We start from the raw sequence: 13665 nt of genomic DNA on the forward strand, positions 1-13665 counted from the left end.
TCTGTTGAATTTGGTCTCTTCTTGGGTGTTCATTAGATTATAAAATAAAGATTTCACGTGCTGACTATTGAGTGCTGACCATTTGACTTGTTGGAGATTGCTGTATTTTGGCCATGCACCTATTCTGTACTTGCAGGGGATGGTTGTTTGTATAGTAAAAAGAATTCATGATGTGAATGTGCAAAGTGATAATATGTTTCATGAGTATAAAGGTTTAATTACCAGTCTAGGCTGTTTGCCAGGAGTTCACCATATTCAGAAAGGCTGCAGTATAGTCACTAGTGCACATGCCAAGGAAGATTCCAGTGGTTTTGAGGAGCAGAATCAAGGAAGAGCTGAGTACCCTGCTCCATTATGACCCATGTAAATAGGGTTCATCTGATGGAGTGAGAGAGGAATGAAGGGGCGGAGCCTGCTCACCTGTGTCAGGGAGGGACTAGGTAAGCATGCAAGGGACAACACATGTTCAGGTATGATCACTCCTGCTGTAGACCAAGGAGGACGGCCTGTGGTCCCTTTTGGCTGGAAGTAGGGCTACTTGCTGAGGGATTGCCCAGCACAGTCAACCTATTGCAGGGTCACTTTCAATTATCTTATCCAGATAGGCACAGGGGGGTATAAATAAAAAATAAAGAAAAATTGCAAACAACCTCTGCTGGCTGTCTGAATGATGTCTCCTTTCAGCTGACTTTCACACCAGTGATGTGGAATGAATGGGCCAATTTGCTGAGAGTGGGATGGATGATCAGCAAACAAAAAAAAAAAAGAGTAGAATGGAGTACGTTGGCAAGATTAAGAAACAGACTGAGCGTACCGCAGAAGTGAACAACCCAGCTACTGTTGTGAAACAGGATAAAATTCATATCCGTAGATAAAATCTTAATAAAACTAAAAATATAAAGAGCAATACCTACTCTATAAAACTGAAGAAGATGATTTGACCATACTATAAGCAAAGTATTATTCTGATGCTAAGCAGAGAGTTTAACAAATTAAGCTTGATTTGGGAAGTTCCAAACTGAGTACTTTTAATTCACCTATGGCAAGATACAGACATCTCAGACTTAGATTTGCTATTCTGCCAACATTTAAAATGTTTCTGACATCTGCAGCACAAATGAAGGTACCTAAAGGCGTTGTTAATAGAAATGAAGATATTTCAGGCAGACCAAATAAGAGCATAAGAGAATGCCTGCTATTGGTCAACTGCTTGTTCAAGTTATAATGGTTTATAGATTATATAGTAGAATCCATACATTGTCATTTTTATTGGCTACTAAGAATCAAATTCAAGTGCAAAAACACAGAATAAAAATCATCAGAGATAAAAAGTATTTTGTTATCCATACAAAGAGTACCTGTCTTCACTGAAAACATTTTATTAGGGTTCTAGTGCAAATCAGTCAGACACTTTTATGTTGAACAAATGTGAGCAGCCAAGGTTGTTCATAATACAGATAGAAATATGGTTAGAAGAAACAAGAGATATCTGTTTAAAATAAATATGTCTTGTAGTGACTGAGCTAAATATAAAAACTATATCAGTGATATCTTCAGAAAAGTTGTGATAGTCAAGGAAGTGTCCCATAGAAGTATCAAAAGAGGTGTCACAAGAAGCATTAGCAAAGGTGAGTATTAAAGATGAAAGTTCCCAGGGGTTGTCCTAAGTGCCTCCACTGGTTCATAGGTAAATTCTAGGAAATCGATGTACAGCCCATTATAAAATTATTATTTATTTATTTATTTATTTATTTATTTATTTATTTATTTAACATTTGTTAACCGGATTAGTCCACCTGAGCCATCAGCCCATTTTCAATGGAGACCAGAGGAAAAAAGCTCCAGAGCTGTACAGACCAAAAGTAATATATGCACAAAAAAAATTTATGAGTACAAAAAAAGCATGAGAACTTGTTATGATTAATACAATTAGAAAAAGAGGATTTTTTTAACATAAAAGAAAGGTGTTATTACACAGAGAGGAAAAGAAAAGCAATGTTAGTATATGACATGTCTTAAGAGAAGATATGAAAGTAGAGCTAAATTATAAAAAAGAGAAGATAGTTGAGGAAGAGCTTAATATATACGTATTTACATGCAACTTAGCCAAAAAACCCTATTCAGAAGTTCCCTCCAGCCTCAATGGCAGCAAAACAGGACAGACTGTGGAGGAGGAGGGATTTGAGGCTGCCCATCATTTTATCCAGGTTTACCTTGAAGGTGGCAAAGGTATTACTCTGCTTGACATATAGTGGAAATTTGTACAAGAGGTGAGGGATGCATTGGCATATTAATTTATCATGTCAGTATGTCTTAAGTATCTACTGATGAAGGTTTAGTTCCTTTAACTGGATCTCTGAGGTTCTGTTTGTTTTGTGAAGAAAAGGAGGTTGGATTTTTCATGGCTTGAAAGGCTTAATATAGAACTCCATAGCGGAGTCTATAAGAAACTGACTACAGAGTGAGGGCTGGCAATCTGTCCTGATAACTAAAACTTTTTGAGGCTACTAATCTGTATGGTTATGAATCTCTGAGGTGTCTCAAGTTGTGATTTGTGTAGACGAGGCTATTTGAAAACATTGAATGCCTATAATATCAAAGGCCAAATCATCGAGAAGAAAGTATCGGAACTTCACTTCAGCGAATGACCGGATCGGCAAATCCATTCTCATGGTAAGTAACCTGTTGGCCAATAAGGTGGACTGTGCCCTTTTCCCAACTGAAGTGAGATTTTGGAGTTGGTATATTTAGTTTGTGGAGGTGGGGGGGGGGTGCAGCCCCCACCTGGGTGGGTTGGGGATGGTACAGTTTCTTTTTCGTTAATTGTGGTATGAGTGGTTACTTACCCTGGGAATGGATTCGACTATCTGGTCATTTGCTAAAGTGAGGTCTCGATGCTTTCATCTCGATGATTTGGGCTTCGATATTGTGGGCTTTTGATGTTTTTAAGTAGACCTCTTTAGACATATACATGCCAAAAGGTGCATTATATTCAGTAATGAGTCTAATGAGATATGAATAAAGTGAAGTTATGAATTCTTTGGGTACAGTGAAGATGCTTTTGGAAATTAGATGAGCTAGATAAAGGTTTTCCAAACTACGGCAGTGAAATGATGGTCAAACAATAAGCAATTATCAAAAAGAGTGTCTAGATGTCTCACAACATGTCTGACTGGAGGGATGTGTCAACTACATAGTATATAAAATGTTTTGCTTAGCAAAATGAACTATGATACATTTTTTCACATTTAATTTGACACCACTATCCTTGTAGCAGTTGTTAACATGATCTAACCCACAGTGGAGCAACTGTGAGTAAGTGGAAGATTGAACAACAACAACAACCCCTATTTACTGTCAGCTTCAAACTTAGATATCCATAGGCCAGGGGTGCTGGCCTGAAAGTCTGAGAAATATATGCCAAATAAGAGAAGGCCCAATAACGAGTCCTGTGGTACACCACTGGTAACATTTTTTGCTTTCAGAAGTGGCACTTAACTCTAACCACGTGGATTCTGGCAGACAACCAGTTAGTTATCCATCACACAACATAAAGATTTATATTCAGATTTACAAGTCTGTCAATAATGCCTGTATGAGGAATAGTGTCAAGGGCTTGGGCCAGGTCCATATATGGTGTATTTACTATATGACCACTATCAAATGAAATTAATGAAGGTAAAGAAGCAGGGCCTTTCTTTGACAAAGCCAAACAGATGAGGGTCCAGGGTTAAGAGATTTCAATGTCCAGATTAATGAGATCTGAGAAAATATGCTCCATAGCTTTGCATATGAGACTAGTGAGATTAATGGGTCTGTAGTGAGAGTGTCTATGGTTGGGCCACCCTTGTGCAGCGGTATTTCAATGGCTGTTTTTCAAGCTTCAAGAATGTAATCAGTGGAGATGCTTACATTAAAGAGGTTAAGGAGGGGTTCAGTTAGGCCGGATTTAGCACTGATAATCAGGCAACCTGATATATTATCAGTGCCCATGAATGTGGTATTCTTAGCTTTTGAGAGGGCTGAGAGAGTTTGTTCCACAGTAATTAAAGGGAGTGGCTAGGATTGTGGAATCTATGGAATAGTTGTTACTGTGAGTGGAGTAAAATTTGCACTGAATTTGTCAGCTAGGAAATTAGTTATTTCCTTTGGGTTAGTGCACACACCATTATTGTCGACTAACTCCAAACATTGTTGGTTACTAATTCTTAACTTCCTGATGTGGGTAAAGAAAGCTTTGTAGTTAGTTTTAGTTTTAGTGGGTATTCTAAGTTCATATTCACATTTCAGCTTCCCAATGGTTCCCTTAAGTTTTTTACTCAGTTGCTTAAGCATGTTTTTAAGGTAAATAGAATGACACCTCTTATAAGCATTAAGTAGTTTTGCTCGCATGTAATATAATTTATTTATATGGGTATTCCATCACAGGGCCTTGTTTTTAAATTTCTCGTTATATTTGGTATGGATAGGGGCTACCTTATCAGGGCAACCATTTAAGTGGGAGAAGACATCAGAGGCAAAGGCAACAGCTTTAGCAATGGAATCCATTAGAAGAGGATTACAGCAGAATTTATTTAAGTCATTAAGTAAATGGAGAAGGTTTGTTTTTCAGAAGTCCATAAGCACAGAGATATTTATTTGGGTACTACCGCCATCTTTAAATGTAAAGGCCATTAATTTATGATTAGATTTAACAAGGCAATATACTACATATGTAGATGTACAAGACATGGTCATATTTCTGAGGACTAGATCAAGGATATTGGGACCACGAGTTGGCAGTGTAGTTCAGTCCATTGTCTCAGTAGAAAGTTTCTGGGTTTAATGGAGATTAAAGCTAATATGTTAAGATAGCTATTGTGCTTAGAAGGGGACATAAGTGGGTGTTCTATAGCTATCTTTGAAGTGTTACTTAATCTTATTTATGGTGATTTGGACATCTAGGAATTTAAATCTGGTGTCCTGAGGAATATGTCATGAGGAGATAATATATTTGACAACTAAGGATACACCTCCACAATTGCCAGTAGGACTGAAGACACTATACCCAGCAGGAACAGAGGGAGTGTTTTTATTGCTCTGAAACCATGCCTCTGTAACTACACATATATAAATGTGTTCATGCTGCAGGAAAGCCTCACATTTGGGCATTTTTAAGGCTCCTGACATTGAGCAGAGCTACATTAATGCATTCCAGATTAGAATTTACTAGGTTGGAATGTCCATTAGATGGACTCTGCTCAAAAAATGGCACTATGGTGAGAGCAAATGCTGTAGCCTGAATGCAAAAGCCTTGGTAAAAGAAGTACAGACCAGCCATAGCAAAGTAGAAAGGCTTGTCAACCATCTCATACCACCACAAAACATACTGATCCCCTACAATGACACCAGCTACATAGCCAATTATTAAAGCCAATTTTCTTGTCTTTTAATTTCGTATAGACCCTTCTTCCATTTTGTCCCATCTAGCAAAATTTTGGAAAAAACAATATGAGCCCATTTCAAACAGCATTTTGAGAATTACAGTCTAATTTCTGAGGATCAGTGTGATTTGGAAAGAAGCACATACATTTTCTGCTCTGCTGACTTTCACAAGCAATATTTATAAAGATAATGTCACTGATCTACAAACTAAGAGCTGTATACATGGACTTAACAAAGGCTTTCAGCTCTGTGACACACAAAAGCTTACTTTAAGAATTGACAGCTGTGGCCAATGACCCTAAAGTCACTAGTTCAAAGAGTGAGATTAAGAACTTTGGACTGAAAGGGAATTAAAACCATTTCCCATCATTCACTATAAAATGAAAGGTTCCCCAAGGTTCAGAACTGGCCTAGCATTTTTTTATTACTCCATATCTCTGTTGCTATTTTAACATTAATGTTAATGTGCACTAGTGACTTAGTACTACAGAAATCTGACAAAGGTACCAGATCTATTGGAAAAGCACTTAGCAATGATATTTTTCAAATATACACCTTACTACAGGAAAAAAAAGTCCTTCTTATAAACTTGCACACTCGTCAGCATGGAGGAAAAATACTTCCACTCTAAGTATTAAATTTTATGTACTTGCTCCAAATGAGAATAACATACATTCAATCTCTAAACATCTGGAGTGTGACTTAACCCATTTCTGATTTTCTATAAGTATGTCAGTATAGGCATTTATAAAACTAAAAAGCTGTTATACACCAGTATATCAGTCTGCCATTCTTTAACAATGGAATAAATGCAGAACTGCTATTGACAAAGGTATAACAACACGCAGGCACATCTGCCTAAAGTGTTCTGTGTCATTATAGCTCATGCAGAAAGCATAAGGTCTACCTTAGTCTCACAGTAAAACCAGTAGTATCTGAGCTGTTATATCTGAACTGTTGTCCTTCCCTGGCCTAATGGTTAAGGTGTTTGCCTTACAAACACAAGGTGCAGGGTTTAAGTCTCCCAAGGGATAATTGGCTAGGCTTAAAATGGCTCACAAGGGCAGTTAGCCTAGTACTAATCTATGAACCTTCACAAGGCACTTCATTTTAAATGTCCCACTAAAAACTTACTCTCTTCCATTTTATCCTTTCTAGGCGTTGACCATGCTGGGCTATTGGTTATCTCCTACAAGCAAAAGCAATGCGTCATTAAAGAAGTAAAAGTATCTGAAACTCAATACCACCCCCCCCACACACACACACACACACACACACACACACACACACACACACACACACAGACACTACATACATACATACACACAACAAATTTGGGAGCCAAAACCTTTGAATATATTTTTATTTCAAATAAACAACTTCTTGTATGCTGTGGCCAAATGTGTATGTTTTGCAACATATTTAGAAACTTTTTGTCTTTGTGTAGGTGATTTTCATAGTGTGAAGAGCTGGGTAGATATAAAAGGTAACTTATTGTATGTTAATTGATCACACTGTTGGTACACAATATTCTGCTTACATGACTACATCATGGATGAAAAAGGGCCAAAGGTCTAGTCCACCTAGTAAAAACAGTCAAGTGAAAAATAACTAATGAAATTAATGAAATGTTACTGGTATAGTGTAACACAATCAGTGAAATAATATATTATCCATGATAGATACCAGCGTACATTGTTGAAAAATAGTTTCCCTAAGGCAGATCTTGAATTTACTCTGATCTGTTATGCTTTCATATATTACAAATACATTTTCCATTCTTAAGGAATGACAGTTCCAGGTGAGGAACAACTGGATTACTCTATGCTTAGTACAGTAGCTCCACATAGTGGAACACGATTTCTTGATCTGTGGCTAGAGAGCTATTGTTCAGTTTGTGAGATGAATTTTAACAATGACCTAGTTAAAGTAGATAGCTGCTTATCTTATTGCATATTAAAGCAACAAAGAAACTGTTACTGGTGCAAGGTCAGAATGATTGTTCTGTCTAGTTTTAACATTTAAACTGATACACTGATATAGAGGTCACCCATTAGTCAAATTATCTTTGTTGAAAAAGCAAGACATTGTTATGACTCAAATTACCAACTAAATGTGTTACTCTGGATTTGTATGTTGCTCTGGCAGACATATAAAGTTGAATGTAAGCCTGTTTCTCACAGGTTCCTGACCAGACATGAGTGCATCAGTTCAAGTCTAACACTTCTAGGCGTATTTAAACATTCTATTAAGTTTTAAATTCATTTTATTTTTCAAGTACATGGACTGAAACAGATGGCGTGTTTTTTTTTCAAAATCAGCCTTAATACAACAATTTAAAAAGTAATGGAAAATGGCATGTTAAAAGGTTAGTAAAACAGAAAAGACTGAGACACAGTTTACAGCACACGATAAATGCTCCACTGAACAGTAACAGCAAGCTGCATGCCTGTCTCAAATGAGGTGGTGCGCGTTTGCAATATAATACACTGTAACAAACAATACATTGTAACATTAGAGTACATTATTCTGAAAGGTCAACAATCATTACAATCATCCATCAAATTTAGAGACATAATACTGTGCTCTGCTCAGGACAGGTGCCATTCTGTAAAGTTACATTATCCTATTGCAAAATTGCATTTAGAACCATTCATTACTCATGTCTGTTGTATTTTTGAATATGAGAAGTTACATCTTCTAACACTTATTGGCAGCAAGTTTCATATGGAGCCAAAGGGTACTGCAGAAACTAGGAGCTACAGTCAATGCATGTGTGTGTGTGTGTGTGTGTGTGTGTGTGTGTGTGTGTGTGTGTGTGTGTGTGTGTGTGTGTGTGTGTGTGTGTGTGTTTGCTTAAGGAGAGGAGATGAGGAGATGCAAATAAGGTGAAGAACAGAAGACAGGCATAATGTCAGGTTTCTGATTTTAACTTTTAGTGCGCTAGCTGGTGTGTGTCAGTTGTCCATGAAAATTAGCTTTTAGATTAATGTGCTTAGTATGAAATTTGTTCTGTGGACTAAGGAGCTACCACCTGGCTTTTGCTAAAGACAAGTAGTGGTGCTTTTTGGGAAGAAGGCAACAAGTCTGTTTAGGTATCTGAATTTGCTTACAGAGGCAATGTATTGATCCAAAAGGACTGAGTTTAATCATTGCATACTCATACTTACTCAGGCTTACATTATGTAAAATAAGGAATGCAAACAATATTAAAGAACACAAAAATAAGCATATACTTTTTTTTAAACAGTTAGTATTTATTTCTAAATAAACAACTGCCTATTTTGTCACAAACTACATTCTTATTAGAAAAAGGCAAGCATGACATAATCTGCTAGAAAGTGGCATTGTGGTAGATGAATGTGAAACAGTTCATACATGAGGTCTACTATTTAATTAAATTAGAGAGTGACTTACTTTGTAAGCTGGTATTCCCTCTGAAGATATAAGCAGGAGTTATGAATATTGTGTTGTATTGTGAATCCAGCAATCACTATGCCAGTATATCAACAATTTAATGACAAGAAGAGCCACTGAATCAATTAGATTGCAAAGGGTTATAAAACACATATACCCGGGAAATGTAGTACAGACGGAGATTGATGGAAAAACAAACATAAAATAGTCCCTAAGGATATTGAATCCATAGCCTCCACATTTGAATGTTTTATAGTAGTGCACTAACATGGGGAGCCACTGCAGCAGTCAGAGGGGAAGGGTTCATAAATCATATATAGATGTGAAATGTTGTACATTCACAGATGGATGGTAAAACAAGAATAAAATAGTCCTCAAAGGAAGTGAACCTATAACTCCCACAGTTGAATGCTTTATAGCAGTGCATTAGCATGGGGGAGCCACTGTATTCATTGAAGGTGAAAGGGCTAATAAAACACATATCTGAGCATTGTAGTACATGTTAATCTCATTAGAGGTAATATATAATTATCAGACAGATACAGGTAAGGCTAGTCTCTAACCAAATGGGATAGATTAATTCAAGTAGGAAAAAGGGAAATTGGCTAAGCTTAAAATGACCTGCAAGAGCCTATGAACCTATGAAGCTATGACCTATATACAGAAGGATGGAAAAACAAACTTATTCTTCAAGGGAATTAAACCCATAACTTCCACAGTGAAATGTTTTACAGAAGTGCATTAACACGATGAGCCACTGCAGCATTCAGAGAAGGTGACACCATAAAACACATATATCTGGGGAATGTAGTAAATGTACAGACTTCAAACAGAAAAATCATGAAACATACAAACCCCAAGGATTTGAAACACCCTACCAGTGCATTAACACAGTAAGAATCATTGCATAAGTGCACTGAGCCATCAAAGAACTTTTAATAATAGCAGCAACTGTATTTCAAATTGCAATGTGCAGAAAGCTTACCCCATCTACCTGTCTGATTAGTATGTGCTAATGATTTCTTTTTTCATTTTTTGCCATAGAACATGGAGAGCCATTTCTTTGTGATTACTATTGACTATTGACATTACTATAAGCCAACTGTCACACAGAAATATGAATTTTAATTATATGCTTATTTTATTCTTGGCATGTGTGTGCTGTGTCTATCTATTTTTGGACCATAACATAGTTTGGAAATGGAAATATAGTACAGATTGAGATAATGGTGAAACAAGAAGCTGGTGTAACACAAGGTGAGCAAATACAGAATGAACAGGTTGGACGAGGGATAGAATCCCATGTTTCCCAACATCCTAGCTCAACAGTGGCAGAATAACCTCAAAATATATTATGTTAGAAAGTGCCAACCTCCCATACATAATGTACATACACATTATAGGATTGTTTACTTTCAGAATAACTGAAAACATGATAGTACAAAAAGCAAACCTACATGAATGGAACTGAATCCCTGCCAATGTCACTGATATGCTCTATACCAGTATAGCAGTAAGACATGTTATAGAAATACTGAGAGAAAAGCTGAATGAAAAATGTGTTTTAGGAGAACAAAACACACAATAACAGTATAATAAAAATATGTTCAACCTCTACATTTTTTCAAGGATATATTCCCCCAGAAGAGTGTATTAGCAATGTATGCCACAGACACACATTCAAAGAAAAGGTAACTATAAAACACATTTCAGAAGAAGAGAACACATAATAACCAGGATATCAAAACTACACCTACATAGGTTCAAACTCTGTCTTTGGCAGGGTCCTTCTCTTTAACAAGACATTAACAAGGCAAGCTACAAAAGCATGTATACCGATGTAGAATAAATATACACATTAAAGGGAAATGTTAACACTAATGAGAACTAAATACTGAACAGCAGAAAACAACATACCAACCAACAGGTGATTAAACTCCATCTGCCATAGAACACATCATTACATAAGCAGACAGCCATTGAAGTTGTCACATAACATGTATAATGTTTCCTTTATTTTATATTTGCATGTTATACCATTAGTACATGGTAATGGTTGGTTGGTTGTCAGACTGATACAACTTAGACTTCCATGGCTTTGAACCCCTGCCTGCCTAACCACTATTCTCTAGAACAGTGCATTAACAAGTGATGTCACAGAGGATCTTATGAAAATATTGTGAGAAAATACACATATACGCAATATAAGCACTTACTGTAAGGTATAGATTGTTTGCCAGACTGCTACGACTTAGACCTCAATTGATTTGAAACCTTGCCTGTCTAAGTAACATTATTTAAACTAGCACATTAGCAAATGAAGCCAGAGAGAAACTTATGTCAAGGTTTGTAAGAAAACACATATTTCAAAGTAAAGTTATACCACTATGGAAGACTAAAAACTGACCATTGCCAAGCAGCATACAACAGTCAGAGGATCAACATCTGCCCACTACTGTATGCATCAAAGACAACCTGTTGTGTGCACATGCTATGTTTGGTCTTACCCCATATATGCACTGTAAGCAGTTACTGCAAAGTACGTATTGTTTGCTAGACTGATATAACTTAGACCACAATGGATTTGAACCCCTGCCTACCCAGGGCCAGCCTTACCCATAGACAAACTATGCAGCTGCCCTAGAGCACTGTGCTTTGAATGGATGGAAGGGCACTCTTTCTGATTTATTTATTTTTTTAGAGCAATGAAATACATTGTTTAGTTGCTCTAAAAAATAAATAAATTTAAATACAACACCCTGCTTCAACAAGATGCAAGCACCCCTCAGCTGGCAGGCACCTTAGGGAGAAGGTGCTTCACTTGCCTTGACCATTCAAGTCAAGTAATGTCAAGTTAGACTTGAGCATTGCAAGGTCTCAGTGACCTCACAACATTTAAATTACTAGTCAAGAATTGGTGGTGATCTCTGTATTGATTATCTGCCTCAATGTGATGCTTCCTTTTCTTTTTTTTAAAAAAAGCTCTAATGTCTGGCTTTACTGATCAGCTGTAGCTTCAGCCTGGGAGTGGGGGCATTCACTGATATCTCATTGGAATGCAGTGAGGTAAAAGTATTATTATTATTATTCCCCATGATGCTAGTAGTGATCGACCAGATATTTCTTGCAATATTTATAATGATTTATCTGGCGTAACTTGGAATACTTTAATGTGTAGCATCTTATTTGTGTGGGCTAGCAGAGGTGAAATTTATTATGTGGCCATCAGGTCTCATGGCTATGACTTTTCTGGATGGAGGTTGGTCAGCATACCTCTCAAGTGTTCATGATGTTGTCTCTCAAGTACTTTGGAGAAGAAAAGTTGGTGGATTTCACCTAATGATAATAATGACAATAATGAGAATTATAAACTTATTTTGCTTCAGGAAAATTTATGTTTTAATACAGTAAACTCTCAGTTAACTGGAACTCAAGCAACCAGAACTCTCAAGCAAACAGAAAAAAAAATCAAGAAATACAATACAATTTTCATGTGTTGTAGTTTCTGTCCCCCTCCCCCTGCAGAAACATGCCTTACATTTTTAGAGTTTTTGAGTTTTAAAAAGGAAGATAGGAATACATTCCCTCTCTTTGCAACCTAAGAACAAGTCAAACCAAACAAGTAGTAAATGATACAGTATTAGTCAGGGCTATTTTTAATAGTAACTCTTAAGCAACCAGAAACTACAGTTATCTGCCATCTACCAATCCCCATGGGTGCCAGTTAACTGAGAGTTTACTGAAATAATTATTATTATAATTCTTATTGTAATAACACAGAGAAGCCACAGTGGTGCAGCAGTAGCATTGTCGCCTCACAGCAAGAGGTTCTCCCGTTCGATTCTCAGCTGGAGTGCCTTCTGTGAGGAGTCTGCATGTCCTCCCCATGGTCGAATGGCATTCGAAAGACATGCGTGAATGAGCATGCCTTTGTTGAAGGTTGGGCGTCGAGCTGGCACCTCAGCACCGTAAAAATCTATTGCCAATCATTAGTGGACCTGAGTTCCGCTGTAGTGACTCCTAACCGGGAAAAGCCGAAAGAATAACAACATTTTAATAACACAGAGAAAGACAGATGTGTATTTTAATTTCTTGAGCTGGTTTTAAATTCATTTCAGCAGTCTTCATCTGCTTTAGCTAAGGTCTTTAAGCCAATATTAGTGATTCCAGTACATAGTTGCACTGCATTTATCCTGTTTAAGTGGTCTACCTGCTATTATTAAGTCCTGGCTTCATTCTTGTTTACTGAGTGTATGTCAGGCTAGTTCAGGACTTGTATTTGAATTTTATAGTTCCAGGCCAGTCAGCTCAGAGCTAAAGGTCTAATTGCTTTTCCCTCCCACCTACCCTGTTGTAATTGTGTTTTTAAACCCAGTATATCTGTTGCTGCCTGCCCATTATGATAATTTGACAACATATTTCCCTCCCTCTCCCTGTTTATTGGCTGCTGACAATAAACACACAAGTATCATTTTGCAAAGTCTTTCCCCTTAAAATTACTCACCAGGCTAAAATACCTTTGATAAAACTACATAATATTGAGTGCACTGATACTGTTTGTACTGATTTTAGTATCAAATTACTGCATTTTTTTACTATAGTTAGTTTACTGGTTCTTGCTGGTGGCAGAAGAAGGTTTTCAAGCTCATTTTTTTTGTATTGAAATTTAAATACTCAGTAGCAAGTTCACCCAAATGGTATTCTAAAATCAAACTCCAAGCAGTTATAGTCACTCCTGCCCCAGAGTTATTCCTGTTGGTATTATAGACCAGCACTTTCCAACAACTTCTCTAGCCAGCCTGACTGAGATGGGTATCTTGAGAC

Source organism: Protopterus annectens, chromosome 11.part0 (genome assembly GCF_019279795.1).
Source record: "Protopterus annectens isolate FY-2018-M chromosome 11.part0, PAN1.0, whole genome shotgun sequence".
Classification (NCBI taxonomy): Eukaryota; Metazoa; Chordata; order Ceratodontiformes; family Protopteridae; genus Protopterus; species Protopterus annectens.